A 14,674-nucleotide genomic window follows, 5' to 3' on the forward strand; every position below is an offset into this window, starting at 1 on the left:
ATAATATTTTCGTACATGTTAACAGTATCTTCTGATTACAATGATCATTTCACATATTTTAACTAAATGCAATCTATTAGCTTCCAAAATGTATGTAGGTAAATATAGCTGTCCGACAACACATTCTGAGTGTGCATTGAGTGAATTTTGGAAAAATATTTTGGTTCCTTTCTAAACATAGCAATGTGAATGCAAAGAGGACTCAGACCACAAAATAGGTGAAGTGAAATGGCAAAAGAGTTGAGTCCTCATTCAAAGGCAAGGGCAGTGTGAATACAAAGACAACTGAGTTATTTAGCTTTTTGGCCCCCAAGAGTTCACTTTAAAGAGGACTGAGATCAGTTATTGAATTGTTAGTGAAAACACCCCGAGTCTCCCAAAAATGATCAATGTGGATTCTGTAAACAGATTTAGGGAAACAATCTGGTGAAAAGTGAGAATAAAGTTGCAATTGAACTTTTTCTCTTGTGCTTCCTTTCGGTGTGAATCTTCGCTATAGCAGCCAAGGACAAAAGACTGCTCAATAGATGCGAAGGTAGACTACAAATTCAATGTGATGATGATGCCTTGTCCAGCTTAGTTAGCTATTTAAAGTTACTTGGCTAAGTCTGTCTGTGAGTGTATTGTCTTATTTGGGATGTGTGAATAAACCTAAATTAACATGCATTATAGCAAAATATATGCTACTCCTCTGCAGTGGCATGTATTCATGGTTACCAAGGGAAGCCAGACTTCCTAAAATTGGCCACGAAAAAAAGAAAAAAGAAATCAAATTATTTATCTTTCGTCTCACTGTGTTTTATCATTTTCAATACGCCAGAGGCTGAATGTATCTCACCAGAAAAGGCACATGAGCGAGTGAAACAGTGCCCCTTTGTCTCTGTATGTGTAGGCCATCTATCTGATGCTGTCTGGTCCAAAAGAGTATGAAATTGTTGCCCCCCGTGGCATTGAATGCAAGTGAAGCCAGCGAGCATTTGGCCTCCCTTGTTAATATTTGGGATAAAATAATAGCCAATTAGAGTTGAGCTAAATTTAGTGAGTTTAACTGTGAATGGTCCTGGGGCACCAAAAGAAAGTGTCATGGGAAGCCAGTTTGGATTTGGCATGGAGAGCATATATCACTGACATAAACTCTCTGTGCATCTCGTTGTGTTGTTGTCCTCCGGTGGCTAGCTAGCTAGTTCAAATTAGCCCTTTCCTAAATTAGCCATGGATGGAGATAGGGATTAGGATTTGTGGTTTACTAATACTTCGTACTGGCCAATGATTATAATGGCAATTCTGATCCAACAATAAATGTATACATTGTGCCCCTGGCTTGAGAGGATGGAAGTTCAATATGTAGCTAGATGTAGAAGGCTAATGTGGCGAGCAAGCTTTTTAGCCAGGTAGCCTAGGACAAGAATTTTGACTGAAGTCCTCCTTCAGTAAAAAATCTAAATCGCTGGAGGACGTTTTGATGTGATTTGACCACTCATTATGTAACACACCTGAGTCAACTAATGGCCTGTGTATGTTTCAGGGTACCTCTGAAGAACCTGGTGCATAAGGGGGTGAAGGTGGAGCTGGGCCTGCCCTATGAAGTGTGGGACGAACCCTAGGTGGAGGTGTCCAACATGAAGAAACAGGTACATACCCGTGTGTGTACCAGTGGAGGCTGGTGGGAGCAGCTATAGGAGGGAGGGCTCATTGTAGGGGCTGGAATGGAATAAAAGGAACAGAGTCAAACGTGATTTCCATATGTTTGACTCCGTTCCATTAATTCTATTCCAGCCATTACAATGAGCCCGTCCTCCTATAGCTCCACATTGACATACAGCCCTACTGGAGCAGCATGAGGAGGTTGTTGAGGACTGGTACCTCCACCATCTGGAGGAGAGGCTGAACACTTCCTGTGTGAGATGCACGTCCTCAAGACCTACGAGCAAGGTCAGACACACACTATAACATGCACACACTTGCAAAGCAAACTCACGCCTAATGCCCACACTCACTCAAGCAGACACTTGAATAGAGGCAAACACAACATAGCTTCACATGAGTTCATGGAGAGTTCAACACTGAGCCCTCTATCTCTTTCAGAATGTCTACGGGAGGTTTGGAAGGGTGACATGGGAACGAAGGGATTGAATGAGGAGAGGGAGCAAAGGAGAGGGAGGAGGAAAGACAGACGATGCAGGAGAACTGTGAAATCACCCAAAATGACGGAGTTAAAGTCTCGCTATCAGGATGAACCCCTCCCTCCATCCTATATGGTCATGAAATCTATGGAGTGGGGCATAGTTTAAAAGCATGGAGCGTAGATGCAATGTTACATTCAACAGAAGTAATAATGTATGTAGCAGACCAATCAAATGAATATGACATTTCCTAGCTCTGCATAGACTATCAGCCTTCTGATAGAGTGAACCAAATCAAGTCTCCCAGAACTTTCAGTACTTCATCACTCTAAAATCATCTGTGGAGCAAGAGGCCATCTAGTGGTGTCAGTCCAAATGCTTCCACAGATGTGTCATCATGGCCTACAATTTGCATCGAATCAATATCATCAATTTACACAATCCTGAAGCCACCATGAATGTGCCTTTTCAATAGGTGAGTTGACACTCAGAATGCTACACTATAAAAAAAAAATCAATTTATAACACCAACAGGATTTGTTCCTTGGTGCCCACATCACCAACAAACTAACATGGTCCAAGCACACCATGGCAGTCGTGAAGCGGGCACGACATAACCTACAACAAAACGACAAAACCTCAGGAGACTGAAAAGATTTGGCATGGGTCCTCAGATCCTCAAAAGGTTCTACAGCTGCACCATCGAGAGCGTTGCATCACTGCCTGGTATGGCAACTGCTCGGCCTCCGACCGCAAGGCACTACAGAGGGTAGTGCGAACGGCCCAGTAAATAACTGGGCCCAAGCTTCCTGCCATCCAGGACCTCTATACCAGTGTCAGAGGAAGGCCCTGAAAATTGCCAAAGACTCCAGCCACCCTAGTCATAGACTGTTCTCTCTGCTACCACACGGCAAGCGGTACCGGAGCGCCAATTCTAGGTCCAAGAGTCTTCTACCCCCAAGCTATAAGACTCCTGAACATCTAGTCAAATGGCTACCCAGACTATTCACATTGCCCCACCTCCCCTCTCCACACCACTGCCACTCTCTGTTGTAATCTATACATAGTAACTTTAATTAACTTGACCTACATGTACATACTAACTCAACTAACCGGTGTCCCTGCACATGGACTCTGTACCGGCATCCCCCTGTATATATTTTTATTTTTTACTGCTCCTCTTTAATTACTTGTTACTTTTATCTCTTATTCTTATCTGTATTTTTTAAAACTGCACTGTTGGTTTGGGGCTCGTAAGTACGCATTTCACTGTAATGTCTACACCTGTTGTATTCGGTGCATGTGACAAAATGAATTTGATTTGATTTGGTGTACGAAACCGCAAGTAAAAGACAAAAAAAATGTAACTAAAGAACGGGAAGTATAGAACTAACGCACATAGAACAGATATACTACTTCTTAGACTTGCAATTAATGAGAATGACAGCTGTATAACTCACATTTCTATGTGAATTGGGTCATCGCCCAAAAAGTTGCATTTGGCTGTTTTGACAGCCCTGGAGATTTGTACTGTACTGTGCTGCCATCTTGTGGTATATAATTGCCTTGATAAGGTGGTAAAACGTTTTGTATTGTGAAAGTGAACTCCTCCGTAATGGGGTCCAGGTGCACCTGCCAGTAGACTACACTTGATTGGTCACTTCATTATCTCCAACAACTCTGATTGGCGAATTAACAATCAGCACAACTTTCTATAGCTAGGTTTCCATCCAATTGGCTACAGATTGTATTTGAATATTCTAAAATATGCATAAAGAAAATTGTCTCACCCAGTGGTGCGTTTCCGCCAGACGGACTTATAAAAAGAAAAGTGTGCGGTGACGTTCAATGTGTCTCCGTTGCATTTTCACCTCTACGGATAAATTTGTCACTAAAACGATTGCCTTAAATAGAAAATTGTGCCTACTCTGGTCTTGGCACGAGCGCTCTAGTCAAACAGCTGGCAAATACAAGTAGTCAACAGCATGAGATTATTGTGGATGCGAGAAAGAACATTTTCATTTGTCAAATGGCAGTCAAGCATCGATCATCCTCACACCAGAATCAGACCCTCAATGTTTATTGGAAAGGAGCATCAAGATCACATGTACTTTCACCGCCTTGTAAAGTTGATCATATGTTATTTCATGTGTAGCCATAGCCACGGGAAGTTAACTAGTGTTAGCGGACCGGACGTCTGTAGGGCAGGCAACAACAAAAAAATTCAGCATCTCTGATTTGGCAAAAAAGGTAGTTGTATAATTAAGAACAGTATCTTGCAGCATTCAATTGTTGGAATTTGAAGAGTTCTTGCCCTGTCCCCTGTCCCCTTTCCTGAAGTTGTAATTCTAATGGTATTCAGAAAGAACAAAACCCTGTCCTCAAACATTTACATCAAAAGGTGCAAAGCTATGGGCAAAGACACAAAACATCCACATCAAATGTAATGTTGTTATTGATCAAATATCATGGAAACAACCACTTTTTGTGCGGTATTAATTAATTTGCCATCCCTACAAACCACTGTATTGTACAGAGGCTGGCCATCTAGGTTTGTACCTGTAGACTTTCCATCACCATGAAGAAAAACAATGCACAATATTGTAATGAAGTACATTGAGAAATCAAGTAGTTTCTGATCATGTGACGATCTGGCTCAGTTGGTAGAGCATGGTGCTTGCAATGCTAGGGTTGTGTGTTTGATTACCATGGGGGATGAGTATGAATATGTATGCACTCACTACTTTAAGTTGCTCTGGATAAGAGTGTCTCCTAAAATGGAGGATGAATAGACCATTTGCTAAGTATTTCAATAAACTGGAAAGCATACAGTGCCAGTCAAAAGTTTGAGCACACCTACTCATTCAAGGGCTTTTCTATATTTGTACTATTTTCTACATTGTATAATAATTGTGAAGACATCAAAACTATGAAATAACACATATGGAATCATGTAGTAACCAAAAAAGTGTTATACCAATCAACATATATTTTATCTTTGAGATTCTTCAAAGTAGCCACCCTTTGCCTTGATACCTTTGCACACTCTTGGCATTCTCTCAACCAGTTTCATGAGGTAGTCACCTGGAATACATTTCAATTAACAGGTGTGCCTTGTTAAAAGTTAATTTGTGGAATTTATTTCCTTCTTAATGTGTTTGAGCCAAACAGTTGTGTTGTGACAAGGTGGGGGTGGTATACAGAAAATAGCCATATTTGGTAAAAGACCAAGTCCAAATTATTGCAAGAACAGCTCAAATAAGGAAAGAGAAATGACAGTCCATCATTACTTTATGACATGAAGGTAAGTCAATCCGGAAAATGAAAGTTTCTTCAAGTACTGTCGCAAAAACCATCAACCGCTATGATGAAACTGGCTCTCATGAGGACTGACACAGGAAAGGAAGACCCAGAGTTACCTCTGCTGCAGAGGATAAATTCATTAAAGTTAACTGCACCTCCCAAATAAATGCTTCACAGAGTTCAAGTAACAGACACATCTCAACATCAACTGTTCTGAGGAGACTGGGTGAATTTCTGCAAAGAAACCACTTCTAAAGGACACCAATAATAAGAAGAGACTTGCCAGGGCCAAGAAACATGAGCAATGGACTTTAGATCGGTGTCTGATGAGTCCAGATTTGAGATGTTTGGTTCCAACAGCCATGTCTTTGTGAGATGCAGAGTAGGTGAACGGATGATCTCTGCATGTGGTTCCCACTGTGAATCCATGGAGGAGGAGGTGCGATGGTTTGGGGGTGCTTTCTTTGCTGGTGACACTGTCAGTGATTTATTTAGAATTCAAGGCACACTTAACCAGCATGGCTACCACAGCATTCTGCAGCTATACGCCATCCCATCTGGTTTGCACTTAGTGGGACTATCATTTGTTTTTCTACAGGACAGTGACCCAACACACCTCCAGGCTGTGTAAGGGCTATTTGATCAAGGAGAGTGATGGAGTGCTGCATCGGATGATCTGGCCTCCACAATCACCTGACCTCAACCCCATGGGATGAATTTGATAAGTTGGATCGCAGGTGCTCAGCATATGTGGGAACACTTTCAAGTCTGTTGGAAAAGCATTCCAGGTAAAGCTATTTGAGAGAATGCCAAGAGTGTGCAAAGCTGTCATCAAGGCAAAGGGTGGCAACTATGAAGAATATAAATATATTTGAATTTGTTTAACACTATTTTGATTACTACATGATTCCATATGTGTTGTTTCATAGTTTTGATGTCTTCACTATTATCCTACAATGTAGAAAATAGTCAAAGTAAAGAAAAACCCTTGAATGTCCAAACTTTTGACTGGTACTGTATATCAAGAAACTATTATCAGATTAACTATTTTGTACAGATGATTAGGCTATCAGACTCAAGTCACAAATGCTGGTAAACACTCAAATACATAAAAATAAAAAAATATCACAAAAGTAGTCCACTGGGTCTTTACTAGTCCTGTATTAGCAGAGCATTATAGATGGGGGGCGGTTTTCTGCAAACATCTGCAAAATAATTGCAGCACCCCCACCCCCAAACTACTTCATGTGGCTATGTTTGTATCCTAAAAAACTTCATAGTTTCCCTAGTTGTAGTGGGAGGACCATACAACATACTGCTGTTACTCCAAGATTACTTAAAAAATGTTGGTTATTATAGCAATATTTGCGCATAAAGGCTTTTCCACCACCATTTCTCGCATATGAAATTTTACTGACACAAAAAAAATCCCGCGTTGTTGAACAAATGAATTATCTGTCTGCATTTATTAAATTGTACCTAAACTTCCTGTTTCCATCACAGCTGTCAGAATTTTTTTGTACAGTATGACTTTCCTCGCATAAAAGCTGTGTGAAGGGAAGCATTGTGAACCCTGTTGGCTCAGCCTTTGTCTCTTAGTTCTGATGGTCTCTGACTTTATAGCCAAATTGTTGTTTGGTAAACCAGAGTGAACCATTGTGGTGTGTTTGTTCAAATATAAATCAGGCTGATTGTGATTATTTGAGCTGTTGTTTTGACAGCCATCAGTGTTATTATGAAAATGTAGATAGGACCATTATGCTGTTTACATTGAATTGTGATCTGATGGTAGGACTTGACATCTTGTTTATGTGCGTGTGTAGGGCTATATTGATTTGTGTTGGCTGTTTGTATATGCAATTGAATTTCATTATATTTGTCCGAGAGATCTAGACTAGACCTACCCATCACATAAAATTGCCATGTTCTCTCAGTGACTCTCCACTGCAACAAGGATGGTCCATTTGTGGTGTGCTGGCTTGAAACATAATCGAACCTCATCTGGACTTTGTACACTGTCAGTCTACAGGGAGGAAAGGGTGGAGAGGGAGGCGATGATGAATCCACCTGCAGCCCTGTTGACATCAGTCAAAGCCTGTGGCACTAGGGTACAGGTATGTACGAAATAGAACAAATAAATCACACAGGCATTGACTGCCATAGAAAGACGTGTTACTCCTGATGTTTTAATCAAACCACTATTGCAATGCCTTTTCATCTGAGGGTGAAGAGGACTCTGTCGTATGATAATGTTCTGTCGTCTTTATACGAGGCGATGGAAGGACGCTCTGCCAGAGTTACAATGGGACAGAGTCTACCAGTGAGTGTAAACCACAATTATCTGAGGCCAATATTGCTGTACAGTTGCATTGTTGGTTTCTCTAAATGAATAATGTGTACATTCCTCTCGCAGGCTTGTAACATAGTGTAGATACTCCAGAAGTGATTTTGTCAGATTAGGTCTTAGCGATTCCTCCGCCCCTTCCTGCCAAGGTCCAAGGACTCCTGCGCGCGGAGCTTTAATTGACTAGAGGTAGTGATTGACATAAACACGTTCAAACCATCCCCTCCTTGAAATAGGCACTAACCTAACTGAATTGCTCATACATTGGGAGAATCTCAAATGCATTTCCTTGACACCTCGCCTCCTCTCAAAACCCATTGGATGACAAAGTCAGAGGTCCCCTAAAATCCAATGGATTTTGAGAAGGAAGCGAGGAGTCACGGAAATGCAATTGCGATTCTGCCAATGTATACCGAACAAAAATGTAAAGTGTTGGTCCCATGTTTCATGAGCTGATATAAAAGATCCCAAACATTTTCCATTTCGCACAAAAAGCTGATTTCTCTCAAATTTTGTGCACAAATTTGTTTACATCCCTGTTAGTGAGCTTTTCTCCTTTGCCAGGATAATCCATTCAGCAGACAGGTGTGGCATAACAAGAAGCTGATTAAACAGCCTGATAATTACACAGGCACACCTTGTGCTGGGTACAATAAAAGGCCACTCTAAAATGTGCAATTTTGTCACACAACACAATGCCACAAATGTCTCAAGTTTTGAGGGAGTGTGCAATTGACATGCTAACTGCAGGAATGTCCTCCAGAGCTGCTGCCAGAGAAATTAATGTTAAATTCTCTACCATAAGCCACCTCCATCGTTTTAGAGAGTTTGCAGTATGTCCAACAACAAACCACGTGTAACCCCGCCGGCCCAGGGTCTCCACATCTGGCTTCCTCACCTGCGGGATCGTCTGAGACCAGCCACCCGGACAGCTAATGAAACAGAGGAGTATTTCTGTCTGTAATAAAGTCCTTTTGTGGGGAAAAATTCATTCTGATTGGCAGCCATGGGTGGGCCCGGAAGGGCAAAGGCCCACCCACTTGGGAGCTAGGCCTACCCATGGCTGCGCCCATGCCCACTCATGTGAAATCCATAGATTAGGGCATAATGAATTCATTTCAATTGATTGATTTCCTTATTTGAACTGTAACTCAGTAAAATCATTGAAATTGTTTCATGTTGCGTTTATATTTTTGTTGAATATAGTTGGTCTGGCGCCCTTCCTCTCACCTGCCGAAAGATTGAAGGAAAGTAGACAAGGAGAAGAAGCCACATTAGAAGAGAGACACCCCTGGTTTAAAACCTCCATCCATCTTCCATCTGGCCAAAGGAGGACTACCCTGTCACCAAGGTCCTGGGGAAACCTTTGTATGTGGAGTGGTGGGTGCTGGAGAAAAGCGACCCCGACCTGGTGCTGACTCTGCAGGAGTGCTGGGCCACTTCCAGCTCTGTCAGCCTGCCCCACTGGAGCTTCCTGGTCCACGGGTAAATAAAAAAATATGTCAAAACGTTCTGTTTTTTTTTATTTGTCTCTATTGTTTCCGTCTGATGCTGATGACCAACCAAATTCCCACTCTGGGGATCAGTCATTTTCATTAATTCAGTACTTTTAGATGAATACAATTGTGCCTCCTAGCATTGTTGATTACATATCTTTAGTTCAGGGTTTCCCAAACTCGGTCCTCGGGACACCAAGGGATGCATGTTTTGGTTTTTGCCCTAGCACTACACAGCTGATTCAAATAATTAACTACATTTTTTACATTTTATTCATTTAAGCAGATGCTCTTATTCAGAGCACCTTACAGTTAGTGCATTCATCTTAAGATAGCTAGGTGGGACAACCACATATCACAGGCACATAAATTACATTTTTTGTCAATAACGTAGCTGTCAGTAGAGTCAGAGCTAGAAGGGGGGGTGTCGAGATGAGGAGGAGGATTATTTAAGATATTGTTTGAAGAGGTAAGGTTTCAGATGTTTTTGGAAGATGGGCAGGGACTCTGCTGCCTTAGCTTCAGGGGGAAGCTGGTTCCACCATTGGGGTGCCAGAACAGAGAAGAGCTTGGACTGGGCTGAGCGGGAGCTTCCCTCCCGTAGGGGTGGGAGGGCCAAGAGACCTGAGGTGGCAGACAGAGTGCCCGGGTTGGGGTGTAGGGTTTGAAAATTGCCTGAAGGTAGGGAGGGGCAGTTCCTCTTGCTGTTCCGTAGGTAAGCACCATGGTCTTTTAGTGAATGCGAAGCTCGTGGAGTGTGCAGAGGAGTGGGGTGACATGAGATAATTTGGGAAGGTTGAAAACCAGGCGGGCTGCTGCGTCCTGGATAAGTTTCAGGAGTTTAATGGCACAAGCAGGGAGTCCAGCCAACAGCGAGTTGCAGTAGTCCAGATGGGAGAGGACAAGTGCCTTGATTAGAACCTGCGGCGCTTCCTGTTTAAAGGTAGAGCATGAACCTGCAGGAGCGGGTCACTGCTTTGATGTTTGCAGAGAACGACAGTGTGTTGTCCAGGGTCACACCAAGGTTCTTTTCACTCTGGGAGGCCATCCATGTTAGTGAGCATTTCTCCTTTGCCAAAATAATCCATCCATCTGCAGGTGTGGCATATCAAGAAGCTAATTCAAATCAAATCAAATCCAATTTTATTTGTCACATACACATGGTTAGCAGATGTTAGTGCGAGTGTAGCGAAATGCTTGTGCTTCTAGTTCCGACAATGCAGTAATAACCAACAAGTAATCTAGCTAACAATTCCAAAACTACTACCTTATAGACACAAGTGTAAGGGGATAAAGAATATGTACATAAAGATATATGAATGAGTGATGGTACAGAGCGGCATAGGCAAGATACAGTAGATGGTATTGAGTGCAGTATATACATATGAGATGAGTATGTAAACAAAGTGGTATAGTTAAAGTGGCTAGTGATACATGTATTACATAAGGATGCAGTAGATGATATAGAGTACAGTATATACGTATACATATGAGATGAATAATGTAGGGTATGTAAACTTTATATTAGGTAGCATTGTTTAAAGTGGCTAGTGATATATTTTACATCATTTCCCATTAATTCCCATTATTAAAGTGGCTGGAGATGAGTCAGTGTGTTGGCAGCAGCCACTCAATGTTAGTGGTGGCTGTTTAACAGTCTGATGGCCTTGAGATAGAAGCTGTTTTTCAGTCTCTCGGTCCCAGCTTTGATGCACCTGTACTGACCTCGCCTTCTGGATGATAGCGGGGTGAACAGGCAGTGGCTCGGGTGGTTGCTGTCCTTGATGATCTTTATGGCCTTCCTGTGACATCGGGTGGTGTAGGTGTCCTGGAGGGCAGGTAGTTTGCCCCCGGTGATGCGTTGTGCAGACCTCACTACCCTCTGGAGAGCCTTACGGTTGTGGGCGGAGCAGTTGCCGTACCAGGCGGTGATACAGCCCGACAGGATGCTCTCGATTGTGCATCTGTAGAAGTTTGTGAGTGCTTTTGGTGACAAGCCGAATTTCTTCAGCCTCCTGAGGTTGAAGAGGCGCTGCTGCACCTTCTTCACGATGCTGTCTGTGTGGGTGGACCAATTCAGTTTGTCTGTGATGTGTACGCCGAGGAACTTAAAACTTACTACCCTCTCCACTACTGTCCCATCAATGTGGATAGGGGGGTGTTCCCTCTGCTGTTTCCTGAAGTCCACAATCATCTCCTTAGTTTTGTTGACGTTGAGTGTGAGGTTATTTTCCTGACACCACACTCCGAGGGCCCTCACCTCCTCCCTGTAGGCCGTCTCGTCGTTGTTGGTAATCAAGCCTACCACTGTTGTGTCGTCCGCAAACTTGATGATTGAGTTGGAGGCGTGCGTGGCCACGCAGTCGTGGGTGAACAGGGAGTACAGGAGAGGGCTCAGAACGCACCCTTGTGGGGCCCCAGTGTTGAGGATCAGCGGGGTGGAAATGTTGTTGCCTACCCTCACCACCTGGGGACGGCCCATCAGGAAGTCCAGTACCCAGTTGCACAGAGCGGGGTAGAGACCCAGGGTCTCGAGCTTGATGACGAGCTTGGAGGGCACTATGGTGTTAAATGCCGAGCTGTAGTCGATGAACAGCATTCTCACATAGGTATTCCTCTTGTCCAGATGGGTTAGGGCAGTGTGCAGTGTGGTTGAGATTGCATCGTCTGTGGACCTATTTGGGCGGTAAGCAAATTGGAGTGGGTCTAGGGTGTCAGGTAGGGTGGAGGTGATATGGTCCTTGACTAGTCTCTCAAAGCACTTCATGATGACGGAAGTGAGTGCTACGGGGCGGTAGTCGCTTAGCTCAGTTACCTTAGCTTTCTTGGGAACAGGAACAATGGTGGCCCTCTTGAAGCATGTGGGAACAACAGACTGGGATAGGGATTGATTGAATATGTCCGTAAACACACCAGCCAGCTGGTCTGCGCATGCTCTGAGGGCGCGGCTGGGGATGCCGTCTGGGCCTGCAGCCTTGCGAGGGTTGACACGTTTAAATGTTTTCCTCACGTCGGCTGCAGTGAAGGAGAGTCTGCATGTTTTAGTTGCGGGCCGTGTCAGTGGCACTGTATTGTCCTCAAAGCGGGCAAAAAAGTTATTTAGTCTGCCTGGGAGCATCCTGGTCTGTGACTGAGCTGGTTTTCTTTTTGTAATCCATGATTGACTGTAGGCCCTGCCACATACCTCTTGTGTCTGAGCCGTTGAATTGAGATTCTACTTTGTCTCTATACTGACGCTTAGCTTGTTTGATTACCTTGCGGAGGGAATAGTTACACTGTTTGTATTCGGTCATGTTTCCGGTCACCTTGCCCTGATTAAAAGCAATGGTTTGGGCTTTCAGTTTCACGCGAATGCTGCCATTAATCCACGGTTTCTGGTTTGGGAATGTTTTAATCGTTGCTATGGGAACGACATCTTCAACGCACGTTCTAATGAACTCGCTCACCGAATCAGCGTATTCGTCAATGTTGTTGTCTGACGCAATACGAAACATATCCCAGTCCACGTGATGGAAGCAGTCTTGGAGTGTGGAATCAGATTGGTCGGACCAGCGATGAACAGACCTCAGCACGGGAGCTTCTTGTTTTAGTTTCGGTCTGTAGGCAGGGATCAACAAAATGGAGTCGTGGTCAGCTTTTCCGAAAGGAGGGCGGGGCAGGGCCTTATATGCATTGCGGAAGTTGGAATAGCAATGATCCAAGGTTTTTCCCGCCCTGGTTGCGATATGTTCGATATGCTGATAAAATTTAGGGAGTCTTGTTTTCAGATTAGCCTTGTTAAAATCCCCAGCTACAATGAATGCAGCCTCCGGATATATGGATTCCAGTTTTCAAAGAGTCAAATAAAGTTCGTTCAGAGCCATCGATGTGTCTGCTTGGGGGGGAATATATACGGCTGTGATTATAATCGAAGAGAATTCCCTTGGTAGATAATGCGGTCTACATTTGATTGTGAGGAATTCTAAATCAGGTGAACAGAAAGACTTGAGTTCCTGTATGTTGTTTTGGCCACACCACGTCACGTTAACCATAAAGCATACGCCCCCGCCCCTCTTCTTACCAGAAAGATGTTTGTTTCTGTCGGCGCGATGCGTGGAGAAACCAGCTGGCTGCACCGTCTCCGATAGCGTCTCTCCAGTGAGCCATGTTTCCGTGAAGCAAAGGATGTTATAGTCTCTGATGTCCCTCTGGAATGCTACCCTTGCTCGGATTTCATCAACCTTGTTGTCAAGAGACTGGACATTGGCGAGGAGAATGCTAGGGAGAGGTGCACGATGTGCCCGTCTCCGGAGTCTGACCAGAAGACCGCTTCGTTTTCCCCTTTTTCGAAGTCGTTTTTTGGGGTCGCCGGCTGGGATCCATTCCGTTGTCCTGGGTGAAAGGCGGCCATCTCTGTCGGCGCCGGAAATAGCATGCTCATTACACAGGTGCACCTTGTGCTGGGGACAATAAAAGGCCACATATGTCTCAAGTTTTGAGGGTGCAAATGGCATACTGACTGCAGGAATGTGTACCGGAGTTGTTGCCAGAGAATTGAGGATTAATTTCTCTATCATAAACTGCCTCCAACATTGTTTTAGAGAATTTGGCAGTACATCCAACCGGCCTCCCGCAGACCACGTTCAACTACGGCAGCCCAGGACCTCCACATCCGGCTTCTTCATTTGTGGGATCAACTGAGACAAGCCACCTGTACAGCTAATGAAACTGTGAGTTTGCGCAACTGAAGAATTTCTACCCAAACTGTCAAAAACTGTCTCAGGGAAGCTCATCTGCATGCTCGTAGTCCTCACCAGGGTCTTGACCTGACTGCAGTTTGGCGTCGTAAATGACTTCAATGGGTAAATGCTCACCTTCGATGGCCACTGGCACGGACGAAACCCAGTTTCAACTGTACCGGGAAGATGGCAGACAGCGTGTATGGAGTCATGTTGGCGAGCAGTTTACTGATGTCAACTTTGTGAACAGAGTGCCCCATGGTGGCGGTGGGATCATGGTATGGGTAGCCATAAGCTACGGACAATGAACACAATTGCATTTTATCAAATGCAATTTGAATGCACAGAGATACACTGATGAGATCCTGAGGCCCATTGTGCCATTCATCCGCCGCCATCAACTCATGTTTCAGCATGATAATGCACGGCCCCATGTCACAAGGATCTGTACCCAGTTCCTGGAAGCTGAAAATGTCCCAGTTCTTCCATGCTCCGGATTGACGTGTACAACAGTGTGTTCCAGTTCCCGACAATATCCAGCAACTTCGCACAGCCATTGAAGAGGAGTGGTACAACATTGCACAGGCCACAATCAACAGCCTGATCGACTCTATATGAAGGAGATACAGTATGTCGTGCTGCATGAGGTAAATGGTGGTCCCGAATTGACACGTTTCCATGTTTTACATG

The sequence above is a fragment of the Oncorhynchus nerka genome, linkage group LG12 (assembly GCF_034236695.1).
Source record: "Oncorhynchus nerka isolate Pitt River linkage group LG12, Oner_Uvic_2.0, whole genome shotgun sequence".
NCBI lineage: Eukaryota > Metazoa > Chordata > Actinopteri > Salmoniformes > Salmonidae > Oncorhynchus > Oncorhynchus nerka.